Source organism: Macaca mulatta, chromosome 20 (genome assembly GCF_049350105.2).
Source record: "Macaca mulatta isolate MMU2019108-1 chromosome 20, T2T-MMU8v2.0, whole genome shotgun sequence".
Lineage (NCBI taxonomy): Eukaryota > Metazoa > Chordata > Mammalia > Primates > Cercopithecidae > Macaca > Macaca mulatta.
The window spans coordinates 8422220-8445999 of record NC_133425.1 but is presented as its reverse complement, the minus strand read 5'-3'; the positions used below and the strand labels follow the sequence as shown (position 1 = coordinate 8445999).

Sequence of the window (23780 nt, the reverse complement as noted above, 5' to 3'; positions counted from 1 at the left end):
CACAAAACCTTTAAAAAAAATAAGATGTTAAGAAATGGAGTTAAGACAAAAATAGAGGCACACTCCTCTTATTTGAAAGTATATTTGTTCATGTCAGGAGAACGAAGACTGCATGAATTATTCATTAGAATAACAGTTTATTGGCAAAATTGTTGTCTTTGGATGGTGTGCATTATGGAGTGAATAAATAATGTGGTATGGATATTTTTAGGGACTGAAGAGAAAATCTAGGAAGAAAATTTGTAACAGGAAGGAAAGGAAGTTATGGCTAGAAGTGGTGGAGGCTTCTCAGTGAAATATGAAGAAGACATAAAAATTGCCTCCACTAAGATGTAAACCAGGAATACCAAAAAAACCCTTCTAATCACTTTCCTCTGTGTGTGGCCATTTTTCTGCAACTTAATCGAAGGTTTTCTGTATCAGTATGAGCCAAATGATGCTTATAATTACATTTCCTATAGCCACCCTTTTGAGCTCTCCAATGAGGTTCACAAATTCACATGGAATGTGGCGGCTGAGGTCTGGAGTACACTCCTACCCATTTCCTACCTGGCTCTGCCCCCTAGCACAATATCAGACAAGGCTTCCCTTCCTTTATGTCATAGCTGCAAAAGAGACCTTGGTTCATTTCATGCTCAGAAGGAGAAAACCCACTCAGACTCTCCAAAAATTCTAGATCAAACCAAAGCTTGCTGGGGGAACCACATTCCCATTAACCATTTTAACACAAAAGCTGCTGCTCGTAGAAAAGCCGTCATTGATAAGTGAACTTTAATGCTGATTGATTCAACAGACGGAAAACCATTTTGCTTCATTGAATCTTTTAAACGTAGCTAATGCTGTCAACTCTTCTGGAGCATTTCATGTTTTTCCTCTAAGGAGGAAAAAAACCTGCTTCATAAAAATTGAAATCTAAGTTAGAAAAAAAAAAATCCTTACCTTGTGTGGTTCTACACTGTTAAAGACAGACTCTTACTACAAACACCCCCTACCCCACAGCATCCCCCAGACAAGCACATAAATTAAACACCTCCCTGCAAGAGCAGTTGGCACAGCTTTTTCTGCAGAGGGCCAGATAGTAAATATTTTAGGCTTTGCAGGCCAGATGGTTTTTGTCGCAGTTATTCAACTCTGCCCTTGCAGAGTGAAAGCAGCCATAGACAATACATAAATGAATGAGTAAGGCTGTGTTTTTGTAAATAAAATCTACAAAAACAGGTGTCAGGCTGGATTTGGCCCTCAGGCCTTAGTTTGCAGCCCTCTAGTGAATTAGTTTCCTAGGGCTGCAGTAACAACTTATCACAAACTGGTGGCTTAAAACTAAAGAAATGTTTTCTCTGGCAGTTCTGGAGACCAGAAATCCTAAAGCAAAGGTACTGGCGGGGTCGCGCTCCCTCCAAAGACTGCAGGGGAGGGTCTTTCTTGCTCCTTCCAGTTTCTGGTGGTCCTGGCATCCTTGGCTTGCGGCTGCATCACTCCTAGCTCTAGTTTGGTCTTCATCTGGCCTTCCCCTCTGTGTCTCTCTGTGTGTTCAAATCTCCCTCTTTTTCTCTTACTGAAATACCAGCCACTGGACTGAGGGCCCACTCTAAGTCCAGGATGATTTCACCTAGAGACTCTTAATGAGTTACATCTGTAAAAATCCTATTTTCAGCCAGGTGTGATGGCTCACACCTGTAATCCCAGCACCTTGGGAGGCAGAGGCAGGCAGATCACTTGAGGTCAGGAGTTGGAGACCAGCCTGGCCAACATGGAGAAACCCCTTCTCTACTAAAAATACAAAAATTAACTGGGCACAGTAGTGCACACCTGTAATCCCAGCTACTCAGGAGGCTGAGGCACAAGAATTGCTTGAACCCAGGAGGCAGAGGTTGCAGTGAGCCAAGACTGTGCCACTGCACTCCAGCCTGGGCAACAGAGACAGACTCCATCTCAAAACAACAACAACAACAGCAACAACAACAACACCTATTTCCAAATAAGGTTCAGGTAGATGTGACTTTTGGGGTGATACTATTTAACCACTAAGCCTGGTCTAGGAGAAGGGCTCCCTTTTCTGTTTCATAAGTTGATAAATAAAAGACAAAAAGAAAGACAAGTGCAATGAACAACGGGACATTGTTATAAACAGTTGCATGCTAAGCCTGAAACCTTCCATCTCTTTGCAAAAAGTAAGACTGGCAAGTGTGAGGGGGATATAAAAGACACCAATGCAGGCCAGGCGCGGTGGCTCATGCCTGTAATCTCAGCACTTTGGGAGGCCACGGCGGGCAGATCACTTGAGGTCAGGAGTTCAAAACCAGAATGGCCAACATGGTGAAACCCCATCTCCACTAAAAACACAAAAATTAGCCAGGCATGGTGGCGGGAACCTGTAGTCTCAGCTACTCAGGAGGCTGAGGCAGGAGAATCACCTGAACCCGGGGACAGAGGTTGCAGTGAGGTGAGATCATACCACTGCACTCCAACCTGGGAAACAGAATAAAACTGTCTCAAAAAAAAAAAAAAAAAAAAAAAAAAACAAAAAACAAAAAAAAAAACACGAGTGCGGCAATCTGGGGCTTTCTCTCTGATGTCATCAGTAAAGAAAGAAAAACTCAAAAGAGAAGACTACTGGTGGCTGGGTCTGTGCAGTCCCCACTGTGGATCCTGCACCACCCCTGAGTTGCTTCACAACCTGGGAAGGATGCCACATGGATAAGAGCAGTGCTCCTTTGGCTGTCGGTCCCGTATCCACCCAGTGTGCACTCATCCAAGGACGCTGCTGAAGTCTGCCTGGACATGCTGGTCAGTCATCCTAGTGCATCAGCTGAGAGCAGACTGGGGCAAATATGCTTTACACCCACCCCATCCTCACCAGACTGCTCAGAGGTGTCAAAGGAGGGCTGGTCCATGACAACAACGAGACGCACAGCCCATAACTGATGACTAGGTTGTCCTTAACCATGCTCCGGCCACCTCAGCCCTAGGCTTCTTTGAGACCATCCTGTTCCTTCGTCTCCAAACTCTGATCTCCCTGCCCACCCCTATTCTTCTCTTTCATATTTCCCCTCCCTTCTGAGTCACATTTATTCATGGACTTCTCTATAGTTTTCTCTTTCCTTACAACCCACTCCCTCAGAACCTTGCCTGTAAGCTCACAAGCTATTTGCTGATTCGGGAGTTTTCTTGAATAAAGACTACGCACTCCGGCCAGGCGCGATGGTTCACGCCTGAAATCCCAGCACTTGGGGAGGCCGGGTGGAGGGGGGTGGATCACTTGAGGCTAGGAATTCAAGACCAGCCTGGCGTACATGGCAAAACCCATCACCCCTGACGATACCAAAATTAGCTGGGTGTGGTGGCACGTGCCTGTAATCCCAGCTGCTCAGAAGGCTGAAGCAGGAGAATTGCTTGAACCCAGAAGGCAGAAGTTACAGTGAGCTCAGTCTACAGCACTCCAACCTGGGCAACAGAGCAAGATTCCATCTTAAAAAAAAAAAAAAGGCTATGCACTCCTTCAAAGGAAATCTGGTGTGTGTGTGTGTGTGTGCACATGGTGGGGTGCTGGGAGCAAGAGAGAGAGAATCCAACATATGTATTCAAGAATAAAAACATCAAAAGGAGCAATATCATCAATCTCTTCATTCCTGGTCTGGCAGAAGGCAAATCAAGATGAACATCCCCACCCTATTCAGAGTCACACGTCTAAGAGTTGGAGAATAGAGTCAAATCTAATCATTCCAGGAGAGGAGCTGGGCGCGGTGGCTCCCGCCTGTAATCCCAGTACTTTGGGAGGCTGAGGCAGGCAGATCACCTGAGGTCGGGAGTTTGAGACCAGCCTGACCAACAAGGAGAAATTTCATCTCTACTAAAAATACAAAATTAGTCAGGCATGGTGGTTCATGCCTATAATCCCAGCTACTCAGGAGGCTGAGGCAGGAGAATGGCTTGAACCCAGGAGGTGGAGGTTGCGGTGAGCCAAGATTGCGCCATTGCACTCCAGCCTGGACAACAAAAGCAAAACTCCGTCTCAAATAGTAAAAACACTACTACTACTACTAGTAATAATAATAATAATTATAGGAGAGTCATCATCTGGGCCTCTAGTAGCCATTAAGGCCATGTTTTCACTCTGGGTGGGCACAGCCCACCCCAGTGTGCATGGCTTGTGAGCAACGTGTGTCACTCTCTCTGCCCCCTTGCTTAGGCGTGTTGGAGCAATGCACAACCTCATGCCTGCATGTAACACTTGTGGCAGGGATACACTGTCTTGCTGATCCCTTCCTGCTCAGTTTTTGACATGGTATCTAACACAAGTAGGGACCCAGTGGATACCTGTGAAAATGTGTGACTACTGACAGGATTGCATCCTTGGTTACCAAAGACAAAGGTGGGAATTTGGAATAGTAGCTCTGCTTTACGATCCAGAGGCTTTTCTGAAATGACTGAAATTATCACAACCTGTTTTACAGAGCTACAAATTCAGGCAGAGGTTACTGTGGTACACCTTGCCAACTCCGTATCCTATTCCAGTTGATAAATCAAAGCATTAATTCAAGAAGCAGACAATTCATTCTGTTGTCCATTTAAAATTTCTTGCCTCTCCTACAGTTACCTGACAATGTCTGCAAAGAAGTACAACAACAATGTTTTAAAAAGCGAAAGGTTGAGGATAACTTAGCTGATCAGAAGGGGGATTGCTGATTAAATTATAATACCACCCTAACAACAGACTTCTATACAGCCATGAGGTAAGGGGAAACTGAATAGAAACGTGATGTGCACACTAATTTGAAATGTGGCTGTGTGTGTTTGTATTTGTGTGCATGTGTGTGTGTACACAGAGAAGAAATTACACATTATTAAAAGTGGTTTTCTCTAGAGAAGAGGATTCAGAAGGGGGCTTTTACATACTTAGTATATAAATTGTATTCTTTTCTGGTTTGGATTTTTGCAATAGACACATATCATTTCTGTCAGCAATCCCACTACTGGCTATTTACCCAAAGGAAAAGCAATCACAATACAAAAAGACACTTGCACACATATGTTTGTAGCAGCACTATTTGTAATTGCAAAAATATGGAACCAGCCCAAATGCCCATTAGCCAATGAGTGGATCAAAAACATGTGGTATATATAGATCATGGAATACTATTCAGCCATAAAAATGAACAAAATAATGGCATTTGCAGCAACCTGGATGGAGCTGAAAACCATTATTCTAAGTGAAGTAACTCAGGAATGGAAAAGCAAACATCATATGTTCTCACTCATATGTGGGAGCTAAGCTATGAGAGTGCAAAGACATAAGAACGATACAATGGACTTTGGGGACTCAGGGGAAATAGGAGGGGGTGAGGAACAAAAGACTACACATTGGGTACACTGGACACTGCTCTAGTGAAGAGTGCACCAAAATCTCAGAAATCTCCACTAAAGAACTTATTCATGTAACCAAACACCACCCGCCCCCCAAAACCTGTTACAATTAAAATTAAAATACAAAAAACAGGGTGTGCGCCGTGACTCACACCTGTAATCCCAGCACTTTGGGAAGCCGACGTGGGTGGATCACTTGAGGTCAGGAGTTCAATATCAGCCTGGCCAACACGGTAAAATTCTGTCTCTACCAAAAAATACAAAAATTAGCTAGGTGTGGTGACATGCACCTGTATTTCCAGCTACTCCAGAGGCTGAGGCGGGAGATTCACTTGGACCCGGGAGGCAGAGGTTGCAGTGAGCTGAGATTGCACCACTGCACTCCAGCGACAGAGCAAGACTTTCTTTAAAAAAATTACTGTATTAAAAAACAGAAAAACACACAAATGAAACTAGAAAAAAAAAAGTCTTCAGATTATTCTGCTCTGTAGAAATTGAGATGATGAATGAGCTTACTGAGATTCTAGGTGGAAGAAGAGGGACAGAGACTGATGTTACAGGAAGTGCTAAGGGGAACAGAAGGACCAAAAGACAGAATGGACAGATCAGAAGGTGAAGGATGTCAGTCACCCACTTGCAAAGCAAAACGTCACCAGACCAGCCACTTCATACACAGTCATAAAATTTCCTCATCTGTGTGCCATTTTCCAAAGCAAAATCTCTTCACATGTCTCTTTGCTCTGGATTGATAAGGTTACTCATCACCAGGGGACAAGGGCTCTCCACAGTGACATTTATACAATCCCCTGCCCCTTCGTCCAAATCAAACAAGGTAATACTCAAAAGAAATTGTCCAGTAGACTCCCCCTGCTTCAACTCAGGCAGCTCAAAACCTTTTCAAATCTCAGTTGGCCAAAATTAAAATAAGAAAACATATTTCAAAAGTCTTGAGCTGCAGATGCATTCAGTAACTTAGGAATTATTTATGGGTGCCCTACTGTGCTTGGCAGATAAACAAGAAGGGCATAATCCTTGCTCTGTGACCTTAGACATCATACAAAGAAGCCTGCATTTGTATGCAATGTAACAGGATCGTGGAGACGCCGGGTAACTGGCCCAAGGTCATCAGGCCAGGTAATGGCCAAAATGGGAAGAAAACCCACATGTCTTGATTTCAACATGCCTTTTGAAGGAGGACCAGAGAGTACCCCACATTGTTTCTCCAGCTTTGAAGTCTATAATTCTTTAACAACAAAAGATGAGGAAGAAAGAGAAAGAAGAGGAGGAGAGCTGTTTTCAATTTGCCTTGTATTGTATTTATTTAGGAATCACGAAGTTTGGATTTTCTCTCTCTCTTTTTTTTTTTTTTTTTTTTTTTGAGCTGGAGTTTCACTCTGTCACCCAGGCTGGAGTGCAGTGGTGCGATCTTGGCTCACTGCAACCTCTACCTCCCAGGTTCAAGCAATTCTCCTCCCTCAGCCTCCCGAGTATCTGGGATTACAGGAGTACACCACCATGCCTGGCTAATTTTTGTATTTTTTTTTTTTCAGTAGAGACACGGTTTCACCATGTTGGCCAGGCTGGTCTCGAACTCCTGACCTCAGGTGATCCTTCTCCCTCAACCTCTCAAAGTGCTGGGATGACAGATGTGAGCCACTGTACCCAGAAGTTTGGATTCTTTTATCATTTTTAGAACATGCACAATGGAGCATCATGAAATTTGCTAACTTATATTTATAGAATTACTGTGATATTAAATGAACAAATATATTCATTTCACCAAATACATATATATACACATATGTGTATGTATGTGTGTGTATATATATACCCTAGACATCATATATACACACACACACGTATGTGTATATATATTTATATATATGTGTATATATATTTTTATATATGTATGTATTTATATATATATATACACAGAGAGAGAGAGGAAATATAGGTAGATGATGGATGAGTGGACAAAATGTAGATAGTATTTTAATTTGTCATTTTAAAAAGCAGACATCATTCAGCCATTACTGGCACATTCAGCTAAAGGGAAAAGCACTGGCTTCCCTGGCACGTCTTCTGGAGCTTGGAGGGGTTTCTCTGGCAAGACACCAACTCCCTTGTGAGGAGCTGGCTGCAGCCCTGAGAAAAGGAAACAGGCTCTTGTTACAGTAAATGTCAGCCCCAGTGGGAAAACCTTACTAGCTGGCTGTGTTCTGGGAATAAATATGTTTTTAGTGGTTCATTGCCTGGAAAGCTCAACTTGGGTAGCCCCAAAACCTTTGAGTGTGTTTACCAGGGAGAATGAACATCACCTTTCTCATTCTGGGCACTGCAAATGGAACTCAATTGAACATGTTCCATCCTCTCACTCTAGGACTAGAAACTTCTAAACATCCAGTGCTTGTGCTGAAATCACCTCCATAAATGTTGGTTTGTATTCTTGCAAGAATCTAGAAAGATGAGTCATAGGGAAGCTGCTCAAATGAAGGACAAAAACCCTCAATGGAAAAACTCACTTATTTCTGCATGTGTGAACCTAATTCTCTTCCTTATCTCCATAGAGAGATCCCTGGGATTACTTAGCCAAGATTCAAACATTAAATCTGATTCTTAGTAGGTACATAGCCTTAGCAAAGGACTTCACTGACATGTACCTCTGTTTCTGAATCTAAAATAGGAATTAAAAATAATTCCTAACCCCTAGGGGTGAGGAAAGAATTATAGGCAATAATGACCAGAAGAGTTTTCAAGTGCCTCACACTTAGGTATATGTGTTATTTATACACTTAGGTGTAACGTATTTTTAGCAAATATACAATGAATTTTGTTATCCACTTTAAAGCAACATTAAAAGCATAAAAAGCATTTATTTAAAATAGTTATACTGCATTTCTCTATCTCATGGCCACAGCAGACATCACTAATCAATCATAGCACTCTTTCTCCATGAACCTGCCTATGACCCCATCATCCTCCACATAGTCCTGCTGCAGATACCACTTCCAATCACCCAGCAATAGAAAGTGGTATACAATTGTTTTGCAATCCCAAAGGCTGGTCTTGATGTAAACACTAAATACAGTCTGCAAATATGACGAAAGATAGGCATTTGGGTAGCTGGGAACAACCTGAACCAAAACACTGACAACAAATGAACCATCACATATAAAGGGTTAGCTGCTTCTTCCTAAGCATTGAAGGTTTGCGGCTGATATAGATGTGGCACTAGCTACAGAGAAGTAAAAGATGGGCTGAAGAAGTTAGAGTTGAGTTGGAAAGCTTCCAAGATTGAACGAAGAAAAAGAAGGAGAAGGAGGAGGAGGAGGAAGGAAGGAGGAGGGAAGAGAGAAAAGGGAAGAGGGAAGAGGGAAGAGGGAGAAGGGAGGAGGGAAGAGGGAGGAGGGGAAGGAAGAAGGAAGAAGGAAGGGGCAGGCGGAAGAGGAGGAGGAATAGACATACGTACCTATGTGAAGAAACTGCCTGAAAAAGTAGCACAGGAGTTACAGAAAAATCCCCCAGGAAAATTAAGATGAAGATTATACCTCAAAAAGACATGATTGGACTATATAAATCATACCAAAAAAAGAAAGCTGTAAAATAATTATTTGTATTATGACTTTCCAGTTAACTGAAGGTAATCTTCATTGAATCAACAAGAACAAGTTAAGGACACTAATATACATATATATATGAAGCTTTCCTATATATGTGTATATATACATATATACGTATATATACATATATGTTCTCCTCCTTCCTTCCTCCTCCTCCTCCTTCTTTTTCTTCGTTCAATCTTGGAAGCGTTCCAACTCAACTCAACTTCATATATATGTGTATATATATACACACACATATATACGTATATATGTATATATACACGTATATACACACACATATATAAACATACTTCATGCTGCGTGTTAGATATTAATATACATAATTTTGTGCAACCTTACAAAAGAAGGAAGGAAAAGAGAGGCGGTAAAAGATGAAAAATACAGAAGAGAAGAAGAAACAAAGTATGGTTTATTCATTTGCTTTTTCATTGCCATTTTACACACTAGGCAGTCAAAGTCCAGGAGACTGATATAAGTTGCCTGAAACCTGCCAAAGTCAGGAAGAAAACAATCCCATCTGACCACTAAAGCACATAGTCGTAAACCTCTTTGCTGCACTTTATTCCAAAAAAAAAAGTCGAAAGTCACATGAAGTTTGGAAACCAGGAAGCCTCAGAATTCCTTTGAGAGAATTGAAAATTATGAAAGGGATAATATTCTGTTGTGGTAAGAAATTAGTTCTAATATTGTTATGAGTCCCCTGAATATTTACAGCAACAGGCACACTGCCACAGTTGCACAGAGAATGCTTAGATATGTCAAGAAAACACAAAACAATTAATTAGTATGACAACTCCCACCTCAAGGAGGGAATTCTGATATTTAGTGAAAAACAAAGATACGATAAAATGCAATCATCTGGTGCCTATATTAGCAATAATTAGTATATATGATCAAAGCCAAGCCAAATATTATTTTTCTATTCCAAGTGTGTAAACTACAACATTCTGTTGGTACAGATGGGATGTATGTGTTGGCTGTTGGAGGAGCCCAGCTATTTGATGGCAGGGAGGAAAGACAGGAATTTTGGGGGCTTATCAGGCTATCCGACAGACTAGCCAGCCACATTTGTACTTGGAAGATCCAAACAAAACTGCCTGCTGCAAATTGTGCGCTCTCCAGAACCAGCACAAACACACATGATAAGTGGGAGACGACTGCAGTCATCGTGGGGTAGATAGATCACTGAACAAGTGGATGGGGACTCATGTTCAAATCCTGCCTTCCGCCATGGAAGCTACAGTCCTAGCGCACGGAGCGGGATTTCTAACCTATCACTAGCCCCATTAGTGACAGCCCTCATGACCCTTCTGAATTCTGGATACTGATCTCTGGAGTGAGTTAGATGCTAATCCTCTCCCGTTTGTGATTTTCTTTCAAACATCAGTGCATGCATGTAAGCCAAGCAGGTTCACCAGGGGCTTGCCGACCCCTCTCAATCCCTGTCTCTGGGACAGGCATGACTCGGTGAGAATGGCACCCTTTCCTGCTCAGCCTCAGAGTCTCTATTGAAGAAGATTCTTGGGTGGTAGATTCATACCATGGAGTACTACTCAGCAATCTAAGACAACCAACTATTGGCCCACGCAACAACTTGGAAGAATCTCCAGGGCATTATGCAGAGAAAAAGCAGCCAGTCTCCAAAGGTTACATCCTGTATGATTCCATTTATATAATATTCTTGATGTGATAGAACTTTAGAAATAAAGAACAGGTTAGTGGTTGCCAGCAGTTAGGGACAGGGGTAGGGGGGAGAGAAATGGGAGGAATCTGAGGGATCCTTGCGGTGATGGAACTGCTGTATATCTTCACTGTGGTAGTGGACACATGAACCTACACAAGTGATAAATGTTTGTAATAGAAATAATTACACATACATGCACAAAGACACACACACCACACACACAAACCATACACACACACACACAAGTGCTGACACTACAGAGACATATAAACACCAAACACCTATGTATGCAAACACGCCACACACACATATGCACACACCACCCAGAAACAACACATACCAAACACAGATGTATACACACATAAGCACCAAACACATAGACACACCATACACACATACATGTGTGCACACACCACAGACACACCATAAAACACACACATGCACACACATACAAACACATGCTCACAGTACACAGGCACACACACACCACACAAACACACACCACACAGACATAGATACACACAGTATAAAAACACTCACACATCACATAAATATATACCCTACACATGAGTACAAATTTAACTAGCGAAAGCTGAAAAAGACCAGCAGATTGCATCAGTAGGTGGTACCAATGTCTGTGTAAGATCAGTAGATCTTTCTACATCAGTAATATCAATCACTGGTTGTGATAACCCTAACCCTGTAGTTTTTCTCTTTCTTTCTTTTAGAGGCAGAGTTCACTCTTGTTGACCAGGCTGGAGTGCAGCAGCATGATCTCAGCTCACTGCAACCTCTGTCTTCCAGTTTCAAGTGATTCTCCTACCTCAGTCTCCTGAGTAGCTGGGATTACAGGCGCCCGCCGCCACACCCGACTAATTTTTGTATTATTATAGAGACGGGGGTTTCACCATGTTGGCCAGGCTGGTCTTGAACTCCTGACCTTGTGATCCACCTGCTTCGGCCTCCCAAAGTGCTGGGATTACAAGCTTGAGCCACCGCGTTCAGCCAACCCTGTAGTTTTTCAAGATGTTACTATTGCATAAACCTGAGTAAAAGCTACATATAATTTTTCTGTATTATTTCTTACAGCTTTTTGTCAATCTACAAATCTAAAACCATCTCAACATTAAATGTTTAATTAAGAAAAAGCAAACACAGCTCCTTGGAAGTCTCCACCAATGGATCAAAGTGAACAGAGAAGCTGAAATATAGTCGTCCTCCCTGAAGTAGACTATCAGATTTTTATCTACGTTTTCTTTAAAACCAAAGGAAAAACATGTAAATCTAATTTCTTGCCTGGAGTCTGATTTTTGTGAAGCTGTTTCCACTTGCCCAGCGAAGGGCTGCAGTGGCCACAAAATGAGGTGATGTGTGGGACTGCATGTAGAGTGGCTATGGTGTGTAGAGATACCGTCATTTCCACCACCTTAATCCAGTTTAGATCAAATGACCAATGATATTGGAAATTCAGATCTCCCAGACGCCGTTCGGATATTTTCACGTGCCTGGACTTAAGCTATGCAAAGCCCCATGGTTTGTGTTCACTGGATTCCGAATGGTTCCATAGGCCCCCGACCAATCCCAGAGTGCCAACATTCCAGGGCAGAACCGCACCCATCTGCTGCCGTAAAACTTCCTTTGACACTGTGGCAACACTAGATCCCAAGTGCATTTGACGTGGGCTGCAACCTTCCATTTACCCTACATTGATTTCCAAATTGAAACGGTGTCTCGTACGACACATGTTTTCTGTGATCGTTTGTCCTGTGAATTCATTTAGTAATGAAGCATATGGCCTGTCTTCCCATTTTGAGAGCCTGGGTAGCATTCAGGACAGCCAGCCGCCAGCCAATGCAAACACGCAAGAAGAGGGTTTCCAGCCTGCAATTCTAAGGCTGAAACGACGCTCAGGTGAGTTTGCTTCCGTTATCCTGTGCCAATGAGAATACGATTGCTTTCTCCCACACTCAATAGCATGGAAGTCGCTGAATATTTAGTAGCATAATCAAGCATAATAGGGGAAAACGGGAGAGCTCCTTGTAAATTTCCTTCAGCCTTTCACAATCTGACATCAGAGGATGTGTGTTTATTATAAGGAAAAAAATTTTTTAAAGGCACTTTTTTGTTGTAAAGAAAACAGGTTATCGCCGGGCGCAGTGGCTCACGCCTGTAATCCCAGCACTTTGGGAGGCCGAGGCGGGCTGATCACGAGGTCAGGAGATCGAGACCATCCAGGCTAACACAGTGAAACCCCGTCTCTACTAAAAATATAAAGAATTAGCCAGGCATGGTGGCGGGCGCCTGTAATCCCAGCTACTTGAGAGGCTGAGGCAGGAGAATGGCGTGAACTCAGGAGGCAGAGCTTGCAGTGAGCTGAGATTGCACCACTGCACTCCAGCCTGGGGGACAGAGCGAGACTCCATCTCAAAAAAAAAAAAAAATAAACATACATAAAAATTAAAAAAGAAAACAGGTTATCACATATATTGTACGAATGTAAATGGATAAAACTTTCTTAGAGGGCACATACTAGCCATATCTATGAAAAGTAAATCCATCTAGCCATTAAATAACTAAGAAATTATCCTATAATTGTGCATATACAAGTACAGAGAGATAGAAGTATACATAGATGCAGAGTTTGAAGTAGAAAAGTAACAAAACCCAAGCCATTTAACATGCATCAATAAGGAATCCATTAAATGTTTCACTCATAAAAGGGAATACTATAAAACTATTAAAAATAAAAGGTAGTATATTATACATATATAGACTTCCAGCATATGTATATACATGTATATGTACATATATATGTATGTTTGTGTGTGTGTGTGTGTGTGTGTGTGTGTGTGTATATATATATATATATGGACTTTCAGAGTAGCAAGTCTTGAGAAAGGAATCAAGAGTTGAGTGATCGGTCAGGCACGTTGGTCACACTTGTCATTCCAGCACCTTGGAAGGTCGAGGTGGGCAGATTGCTCAAGCCCAGGAGTTTGAGACCAGCCGGAGCAACATGGTGAAACTCCATCTCTACATGTATACATAATATACACATATATATACATGTGTGTATGTATATATACATATATATAAAACATATCTACATATTACACAGTTATCCTGGCTCCTGGAAAAATATATTAGTTTCTAATGGGGTATACAAATGAGATTTAATGTCCAATTATATGGACATAAAATTTATGTCCAATTTTATGACCACTATATGTGGTCCATCACATAGATATTATATATAGCACATTTACATATATAAATATTAGAACAATAGGTGAATGATTATATATACACATATATAGATTATATATACACACGTGTGTGTGTGTGTGTGTGTATATATTTTTTTTTTTGGTGGAAGGAGAAGGGAGGAGGGCAGGTGGCTGGTAGCTCTTCCACAGCCCAATTCCTGGGAATATCAGTATTTCTCTTATTCCACTACTATTTTCTCTTTTTTAGACAAGGTCTCTCCCTGTTACCCAGGCTCGAGGGCAGTGGTGCAATCGCCAGTCACGGCAACCTACACCTCCCGAGCTCAAGCAATCCTCCCATCTCAGCCTCCCAAGGAGCTGAGACTACAAGTGCATGCCACCACGCCTTGCTATTTTTTATTGTCATTTTATGTAGATAAGGAGTTTTGCCGTATTTCCCAGGCTGGTCTTGAACTCCTGGCTTAAATGACCCACCAACCTCGACCTCCCAAACGACTGGGATCACAGGTAGCCATTGTACTTGGCCAATCCTCCAACTCCTGATTCCTTTCTCAAGACTTACTATTCGGGAACTCTAACGGTGATGATACGACGTTCACTCTCTCAAAATGAATTTTTAAAGAAAGCTAAAAACTTTGTTTCAGCTTGATTTTAAAATAAATCTTGTGGTAGTACTAAGCCTCTTCAAAAATCTGTAGGCTGATAACAGTTGTTTATCTTTCTGAAACAAGAGGCTTTGGAGAGTTTGCCCTGTTATCTTGAAGGAAAACACATACCTAAGACGCACCCCTCCCCCCCCCACACAAAATATTCCAGCTCAATAGTAATTTATATTGTACAGAATCCACCTAATTCAAGTCAAAATATTATTCTGAGGATAAAGTTATTTTAAGAAAAGTTAACATCCCTATTCTCTCCCTCATTATGCAAAGTGATAAAACTGTAATCCTAGTTTCCCTACCTATGAAGTGGGTTTGATAAGAATACAAACTTCATACAATTGTTGACAACATTAAATAACACTCATAAAGCATTTGGTAAAATGTGTATCCCATACTCATTGATGCTCCGTGAATACAACATGTGGTAAATGCAAATATTCACACACACCACACACACACACACACACTTAAACAAAGATGGTCTAGCCATTTCCCTAACTAAGTTTTATAGCTCTCCATTCCCATTTTCTTACAACTGCCCACTTACTTTCAGTATCTTCTAAACGCCTTCAAGTTTAAGTATACATAGTTTTAACACAAGGAAGACTTTCTAACAACTCAAGGCATGCAAAAATGGCTGCCTTGTGGGAAGGTCCTGTCACTGAGTGGATTCAAGCAAACGACCTCTTGTCAGGTAAACCTTAGGAAAGATCTACAGTCTTTCTGTGATGGGACCATATCTTTCAAACTCCCCCCCCCCAGTCACATGAAATGCTTGTCACACTCTTCAGGGGTAGTTTTTCTACTCTCCCAGGCAGAGATGGATGAGTGATTCTCTTTCCTCTGTCCTCAGTATCTTTCGCCTGTCTTCTTTCCAGCACTAGAGCTTGTAACTAAGTATCTCTGCCATGTCTTCCTCTGACTGAAGATCCTCTAAGGCAGTGAGGTGATCCTGGTTATTTCTTAATCTCACAACACTTGGCACATCACAGGTGCTCAACGAATAACTTTCGGATGATAAACTATAACTTGCGAAAACAATCTTGAGTGCTTTTCTATCTGCAAATATTCCCCTGTAAGTTCTAGCCCATTATTTAACCAAATCTGTTGCTTAAATACTAGTAACAAAAACAACAATGATGGTGATGATGGATAAATTGAGAAGCAAATCCACAGAGATGTCAATAGCATTCTTCTTCTCTTTATCTCCATTCTCCTCATTTAAAAGGTGTTTTTTTTTTAAAACCAGGTTTAATGCCTAACTACAACAATTTACCTCTATCTCCTCCCTGCCTAGTATCAAGAACAAAAATATCTGACAGCCGCCTCTTTGAGGGCATCTTCCTCATGGTACTTGTACCCTCATGATAACTGAAAACAAGTATAACAACAAAACAGATGTCTATTCCTTTCTTTTTTTCTTTTTCTGAGACATTGTCTCACTGTCACCAGGCTAGAGCTCAATGCAACCTCTGACTTCCTGGTTCAAGCGATTCTCCTGCCTCAGCCTCCCAAGTAGATGGAATTACAGGTGCCCCCCATCCCCCGCCCACCACCACCATGCCTGGCTAATTTTTGTATTTTCAGTAGAGATGGGGTTTCACCATTTGGCCAGGATGGTCTTGATCTCTTCACCCCATGATCCACCTGCCTCAGCCTCCCATAGTGCTGGGATTACAGGCGTGAACCAACACACTCGGCCAGCAGATGCCCTTTTGATCCAATACATGTCCTCTCTCCCTAAATCAAACTTTCCTTGGAAGGTGGGACAGGAAGGAAAGACTAAAATAGAAGGTTGCATTTATAGTTTGGCCATAGAGTAAATCAGATCATGTTTATCAAATGAAATAAATTAATAAACATGAAAAAGTTCAGGAGATTCTGATCCATGCCTCCAGGTACGCATTTGATAGACATTACCAGACTCAAAGTTCAGTTCTTGCAGAATTTTTTAAAACATGTTTATGTCCACAAGTGACACAGACAGATTCATAACAGGAGGGAAGAAGGATATTTAGCTGCTTTTATTTTTCTCTGCAGACAGATTATAACATTAAGAGACAACTTTGGTACAAAATATTAGACCGTGCCATGGTTCTACATAATTAACCAAATGATAAACAAAAAAAATATTAGAATCACAAATAAACACACTCTCTTTCATGAGAAAAAATAGGTTTTGTGCACCAGCAATGGCCACTCCTTGGTTCCCGCCTTGCCCAGATTTTGTTTGTTCTCAGAAAGCATCTCTGTTGCATTTTTATGTCCACTTGAGTCTTGCAAATGATTAAGAGCCTTCATACAGGACTCAGTGCCACTCACTTTCCATTGTCTCTTCCAGTGAGGGAAAATGGTCCACCATGCTTGGACATAAAATATCATGCCTGGACCCCAACAGAAACAATTCTAAACTATTTTTCCAGGAGTCAAGATAACCAGGACACAACTTATTTTGCCCATGCTGCGTTTCCAAAGCAAAATAAGTTCCTTTTCGCTGACATCTACACATACTAGACTCACATCTTTCCAATAAGACTGACACAACAGAGAGGCCACTATCAACGATGCAAATGGAATCCAATGAACCTAACTGCCTATCTTTACCAAGATTACACAGCTAACTGTTTGGTAGCACCAGACCATACGGCCACCATTTGTAAAGATCCTAGTTGAAATAAAAGCTTTAATGGTGTTTTGAACTAGGATGACCATTAAAATTGATGGCAATTTATTTGTCTATCAGGTCAGCCAAGGGTTGGGATTAGGTACTGGATGCAACCACGGAGTAGTAAATTTATCTTTTAATCTTTGCCCATTATCCCTTCTATATTTTTTCTGGTAGCAACGTCTCTCTTTCCACTGATAGAATACTTTCCATTAGGGTGGGTTTACTAACCCTATGCACAGCCTACTTGTGCTACCGTTATGGACACATGGTATATGCTGGAAATCAAAATTCACTCTCCTTCTAGCTCCAAGGATCAGCTCAAGGGTGAGGATGTGATCCCAACAGAGTTGATATCTTCTTTTATTTTATATATGGAACCCATGTGTGAGAAGGTCTTACTTTGCTTCAATACAGAAGCTGTCAAAGATATAGTCTAGAGCAGGGGTCCACAAACCCCAGGCCATTAACTAGTACCAGTCCATGGTCTGTTAGAAACCAGGTCACACAGCAGGAGGTAAGCAGCAGGCGAGCAAGCAAAGCTTCATCTGTATTTACAGCCGTTCGCCATAGCTCACATTACCACCTCCTGTCATATCGGCAGCGGCATTAGATTCTCATAGGAGCACAAATCTTCTTGTGAACTGTGCATGCAAAGGACCTAGGTTGCATGTGGCTTATGAAAATCTAATGCCTAATGATCTGTCACTTCCACCACCCCGAGATGGAACCGTCTAGTTGCCTGAAAACAAGCTCAGGCTTCCCACTGATTCTACATTATAGTGAGTTGTGTAATTATTTCATTATATACTACAATGTAATACTAATAGAAACAAAGTGTATAATAAATGTAAAGGACTTAAATCATCCTGAAATCATTCCCTCCATTTTCCCATCCCTGAAAAAATTGTCTTCAAACTTCCTCCCACAGTCACATGAAATGCTTGTCACACTCCTCACTCTCCCAGGCAGAGACGGATGAGTGATTCTCTTTCCTCTGTCCTCAGTATCTTTCACCTGTCTCCTTTCCAGCACTAGAGCTTGTAACTAAAGTATCTCTGCCATGTCTTCCTCTGACTGAAGATCCTCCAAGGCAGTGAGGTGATCCTGGTTATTTCTTAATCTCACAACACTTGGCACATCATAGGTGCTCAACGAATAACTTTCGGAAAAACCAGTCCCTGGAAAAACCAGTCCCTAATGCCAAAAAGGCTGGGGAGCACTGGTCCAGAGGCTACAAGTAGCCCTGTGAAGAAGATCTGCTCCAGAACGAAGTCAACACTCAGGAGGGAGCTGAAGGATGACGAACAAGCAGAGACATGAGTGACATTAGTTTAAGCCCTTTACCCTGCTCTGCTTGAAGACGACATATCTTTTGCAGTTCTAATTTTCATGAGCCAATAAATCTCACTGTCAAAAAATATAAACTTTAGGCCAGGCGCAGTGGCCCACGCCTGTAATCCCAGCACTTTGGGAGGCCGAGGTGGGCGGATCACAAGGTCGGGAGATCAAGACCATCCTGGCCAACACAGTGAAATCCCGTCTCTACTTAGAAAAAAAAAAAAAAAAAAAGAAACCACAAAAAATTAGCTGGGCGTGGTGGCGGGCACCTGTAGTCCCAGCTACTAGGGAGGCTGAGGCAGGAGAATGGTGTGAACCCGGGAGGCAGAGCTTGCAGTGAGCCGAGATGGTGCGGCGCCACTGCACCCCAGCCTGAATCCAAGGGAAGGCAAGAAAAGCGTAGCCCATCTCCCACTCCAAGGCTGACTTTTAAAAATTTACTTCCCCAGCGAGATCTGATTTGGCCCAAGGTAGCCTCTAGTTCAACAACCATCTTTCTTTCTTTTGGGATACGTTTACATAGGACGTTGCTGGTTCGGGCTTAACAAAATAGTTCCTGAAAGTAAAGCACACTTTACAGCCTCTGTCATTTGAGGGAGAGAACTTCTGCGCTACCATAAAAATAATTTTGGAAAGGAGCGTATCTGCTTTCAAAAAGGGTCTGCCAAGATGTGGCCCAATGTAATTTAAAATGGTGAAGACAATCAGCTTGAAAATTAAGGTTTCTAATGGGAACACCTACTCAGCCCTAATAATAGGGGAACTACCATCATAATTACAATGTGGTATAAGCAGGCACATCATTAACTAACTTTTCTCAGCTACTGCAATTAACAAGCATCAATAGATAGAGTAAATTATTAATAACCCACACATGCTCCAGTGAACACTGCTGGTTCTGTTTTATTTTGCAAGTAAGAAGCAAAAAGTTAACAGCTGATATCCAAACAATCTTTGACTTATCTCTTTCTAAACATCACTGTACTTTTCCATAATTCTTCCTGGAGGAGATAGCAGTCGTAAAGAATTACATTGTCAATAGAGAAGAAAATATCCTGAAAGTGGGCCATGTAATCTAACAGAGAAATCATCTTTTAAGAGTTGATCAAACAGTAGCCATCCCTTACTTTCTTCATGGTGTCATCATTTATGGGATTGTTACCATCACTGAGTGGTAATAATGGTGGAAGCTGTGGCTGACATTACACCGCAGCGTGTGATTCAGCAGTTTTCAAACACAGCCCGGGGACCAATTTATGACATTCTCAAATAATCTCATATCATAGGGCATTAACATAGGGTGGGTACTGTCTAATATACACACAACCAAGGAGACATACAAAGAGGTCCAGAAAGAATTAAGAGACACAGCCAAGGTTGCACACATAGGTGGAGGCGTCTCTTTTACCTCTTGCATTTACATGGTTGCCAGCCAGCAGGTAAATAAAACATATTTTTTGTCCTTCAGATGTGCATGTTCTAGCAGAATGAGGCTGCTGATAGGAAACATCAACAGACCATGAAAGCCCTATGACTGGAATAAGCACAAGGAAAGAGGGAGGGAAGAACAGGCAACCCCACTGGGGCAGGAGGTTCACAGCTTCCCATAAGAGCTGTAATCTCTGTTGAGTTAGAACAGAGGTGGAGAAGGGTTCCAGCAGAGGAAATACCACACATAAAAGTCTGAGTATGCGAAAAACATGGCATATTTTGCAAATAACAAGCCATGAGATGTGGCTGGAGTTTAGCTGAGACAGTGAGTAGGGGTCAGATAAAAAGGGCTACATTAAGGAAGAGTTACTCCCACTGGGAACCTTTTTTTTTTTTTTTTTGAGATGGAGTCTCGCTCTGTCGCCCAGGCTGGAGTGCAGTGGCACGATCTAGGCTAACCACAAGCTCCACCTCCTGGGTTTACGCCATTCTCCTGCCTCAGCCTCCCAAGTAGCTGGGACTACAGGTGCCCACCACCACGCCTGGTTAACTTTTTTTTTTTTTTTTTTAGTAGAGACGGGTTTTCACCGTGTTAGCCAGGATGGTCTCGATCTCCTGACCTTGTGATCCACCCACCTCGGCCTCCCAAAGTGCTGGGATTACAGGCGTCAGCCACCATGCCTGGCCCCCACTGGGAGCCTTTGAGGAGTCTTCACTAGGAAGCAGTGTGGCTAGACATTACTTAATTGAAAAGTCACTAGGGCTGCAGTTGTCAGAATGGGGTGGAGGCAGGTGTGGACAGGGAAGGAAAGAGCCACAGGAAGACAAGCCTGGTGGCTCATGCCTATAATTCTAGCACTTTGGGAGGCCTGCAGGGGCATATAGCTTGAGCTCAGGAGTTCAAGACCAGCCTGGGCAACATGGCAAAACCCTGTCTCTACAAAAAAAAAATAATAATAATAAAATAAATAAGTTCAAAAATTAGCTGGGTGTGGTGGTGTGCACCTATAACCCCAGCTACTCAGGAAGCTGGGGTGAGACGATCTTTTGAGCCTGGGAGGAGGAAGTTGCACTGAGTTGAGATTGCACTGCTGTACTCCCGCTGGGTGATAGAATGAGACCCTTTCTAAAAAAAAGGAAAGGAAAGAAAGAAAAGAAAAAGAAAGAGCCACAGTAAGCTTGCACCAATCCAGGAAAGACAGTGGTCTTAAGGAAAAGCCTCTCACCAGTGGGAATGGAATAGGAAATCAATGGATGTATTTTTATGATTATTGAGAGATAAAACCAGGAGACTTGACTCTTTACCCTGCATCCTGAGTGGTATGACTACAGACAACTCGTTCACAAGCCAACAGTCATATTGCAACTCCCTCTTCTACCACATCAAAACAGCACCAGGAAGTCCAGCAGCCTTGATTTTGAATAAAAAAACATGAAGGAGGAGAATTGGGGAAACTGGGCAGTAGGAAATGATTTCCAATACTTGGTTTCTCTCTTCCATGTCTGGAAACCTGGGTTTTCAAAGACTGTCTCCCGCTGTGAGAAAGGAAATGTTTTAGAAAAAAAGAACAAGGGTAGACTTGGTAGACCAGAAGGCCTCTTCTCTTGAAACACTCTCTAAGCCAGGAAGGAAGCAAAATAATATGGCTCCAAGTTTTCCTATCTTTGTGCCTTCTTGAAATGAAATGCATCAGACTAAACTGATTTTAGGCACATGCAAAGTCATCTGACTATCTCCGAGCAGAAGGAAGAACGAAAAAGGTGACCCGAGGGTCACTTTGCTACAAACATACTCAGAGCCTGTCTGAGGGCAAGCGCCTGGGGCTGCCGAACTCAGAATCAGTCTCAGGCAGCTCTGCCTCCCAGGCCTCTTTGGGTTTCTGTTCAAACGACTGCCTCATTTTGAGATCATTCGAGCATGTTAAAACTGTAGACAGCAGAGCGGCACATCTATTCAATGACCATTTAAACTACACAACTGGAATTTATCACAAGTACAAGGGAAACGGTGAATCGTTAGAAAATCAAACTTGGAAAATCTCCATTCTCGACCAAACAGCTATGTTTTCTGTTCAGGGAACAACTCAGCATTACAGCCTTAAAACATTAAATATATACAGCCTCTTCTCACCGTGTGAAAAAGATCTGAAGTTGAGATGTACACAGCAAAAGAGGTTTTAAAATATGTAGAGAAGGAACTTAAGAGGAGGTGAAAAATTAAAAAGAGGGAAGCATCAGTTAATGCAAAAAAATTAATCTGATAATGGCCTGTACAGATGCTAAAATCAGGCTTCTTGGAGTTTGCCTACAAACAACACTGAAAGGAAAACTCCTCCATAAACAGCATCCAGAGCATGCTAGAGTGTGCCTTTAAACTTCTTCCATTTGTTTTAAAGTTTTGTTTTCATCTTAATTGTTGGTCTAACAGACTCCACGCAGTATTTGGTGTAACTCCTCTGAGTCAGCCCTGAGAACAGCATTTTTTGCTTTGTTTGTCTAAGTCAATTGTGCATCACTCCCTAGAGACTGGCTGTGACTAGGTTTGTCCGCTCATCTTGAGTGTTCTGCTAAAGAGAAACTTTCTCATTTGGCCTCTGATCTTGAAGTGGCAGCTCTTACCTTTGTGTACCTGTTGTGTGACTGCAAGGTGCTAATTAGACATTACTCCTTAAGGAAGGCTTAACACAGTTGGTGGGAATGTAAACTAGTCCAGCCCCTGTGGAAAGCAATCTCGAGGTTTCTCGAAGGACTTAAACAGAACTACCATTCAACCCAACAATCCCATGACTGGGTATATGCCCAAAGGAAAATAAATCGTTCTACCAAAAATACACATGCACTCGCATGTTCACCGCAGCTCTATTCACGATACCAAAGACATGAAATTAACCTAGATGCCCATCAATAGCAGATGGGATAAAGAAAATGTGGTCCATATACACCACGGAATACTATGCAGCCATAAAAAAAAAATCATGTTCATTGCAGCGACGTGAATGCAGCTGGAAGCCATTAGTCTAAGTGAATTAATGCAGGAAAAGAAAACCAAATATCACATATTCTCACTTATAAGTGGGAGCTAAACATTGAGTACACATGGACATAAGGATGAGAACAACAGACATTGGAGACTACGAGATGCGGGGGAGTGGGAAGGCCAGGGTTGTAAAACTGTCTACCAGGTACTACACTCACTACCTGGGTTATAGGATCATTTGTATACCAAACTTCAGGAACATGCAGTTTGTATACCAAACTTCAGGAATATGCATGTAACAAACCTGCACGTGTGCACTCAAACCTAAAATAAATGGTGGAAAAAAACTAAAACTAGGGCCAGGTGCAGTGGCTCATGCCTATAATCCCAGCACTTTGGGAGGCTGAGGTGGGTGGATCATTTGAGGACAGGAGTTTGAGACCAGCCTGGCCTACATGGTGAAAGTCTGTCTGTACCAAAAATACAAACAAAAATAAAATTAGATGGGCCTGGTGGCAGGCAACTGTAATCCCAGCTATTCAGGAGGCTGGGGTAGGAGAATCACTTGAACCTGGGAGGTGGAGGCTGCAGTGAGCCAAGATTGCAGCACTGCACTCCAGGTTGGGCCAAAGAGTGAGACTCCATCTCAAATAATAATAATAATAATTAAATAAACAATTTACCCATGTAACAAACCTGTGTTTGTAGCATTTGAACCTAAAATAAAAATTGCAAAAAATAAAAATTTAACAGACGCGAAAGACCCGAAAGAGTGCATACCTGCATACACACACACACACAATTAC

The 23780-nt window shown here is 42.1% G+C and overlaps 1 protein-coding gene and 1 long non-coding RNA gene across 32 annotated transcripts in view; one reads left to right on the top strand and one right to left on the bottom strand.

Moving 5' to 3' along the window:
- RBFOX1 (RNA binding fox-1 homolog 1) overlaps nucleotides 1-23780 on the bottom strand; it is a 2485711-nt gene that overhangs the window by 542222 nt on the left and 1919709 nt on the right. The gene's annotated exons all lie outside the window — the stretch shown is intronic.
- Nucleotides 3284-16101, top strand: LOC144337902 (uncharacterized). Its single transcript, XR_013411543.1, has 2 exons — nucleotides 3284-3808; nucleotides 15858-16101. It is a non-coding gene; the product is annotated as an uncharacterized LOC144337902 (long non-coding RNA).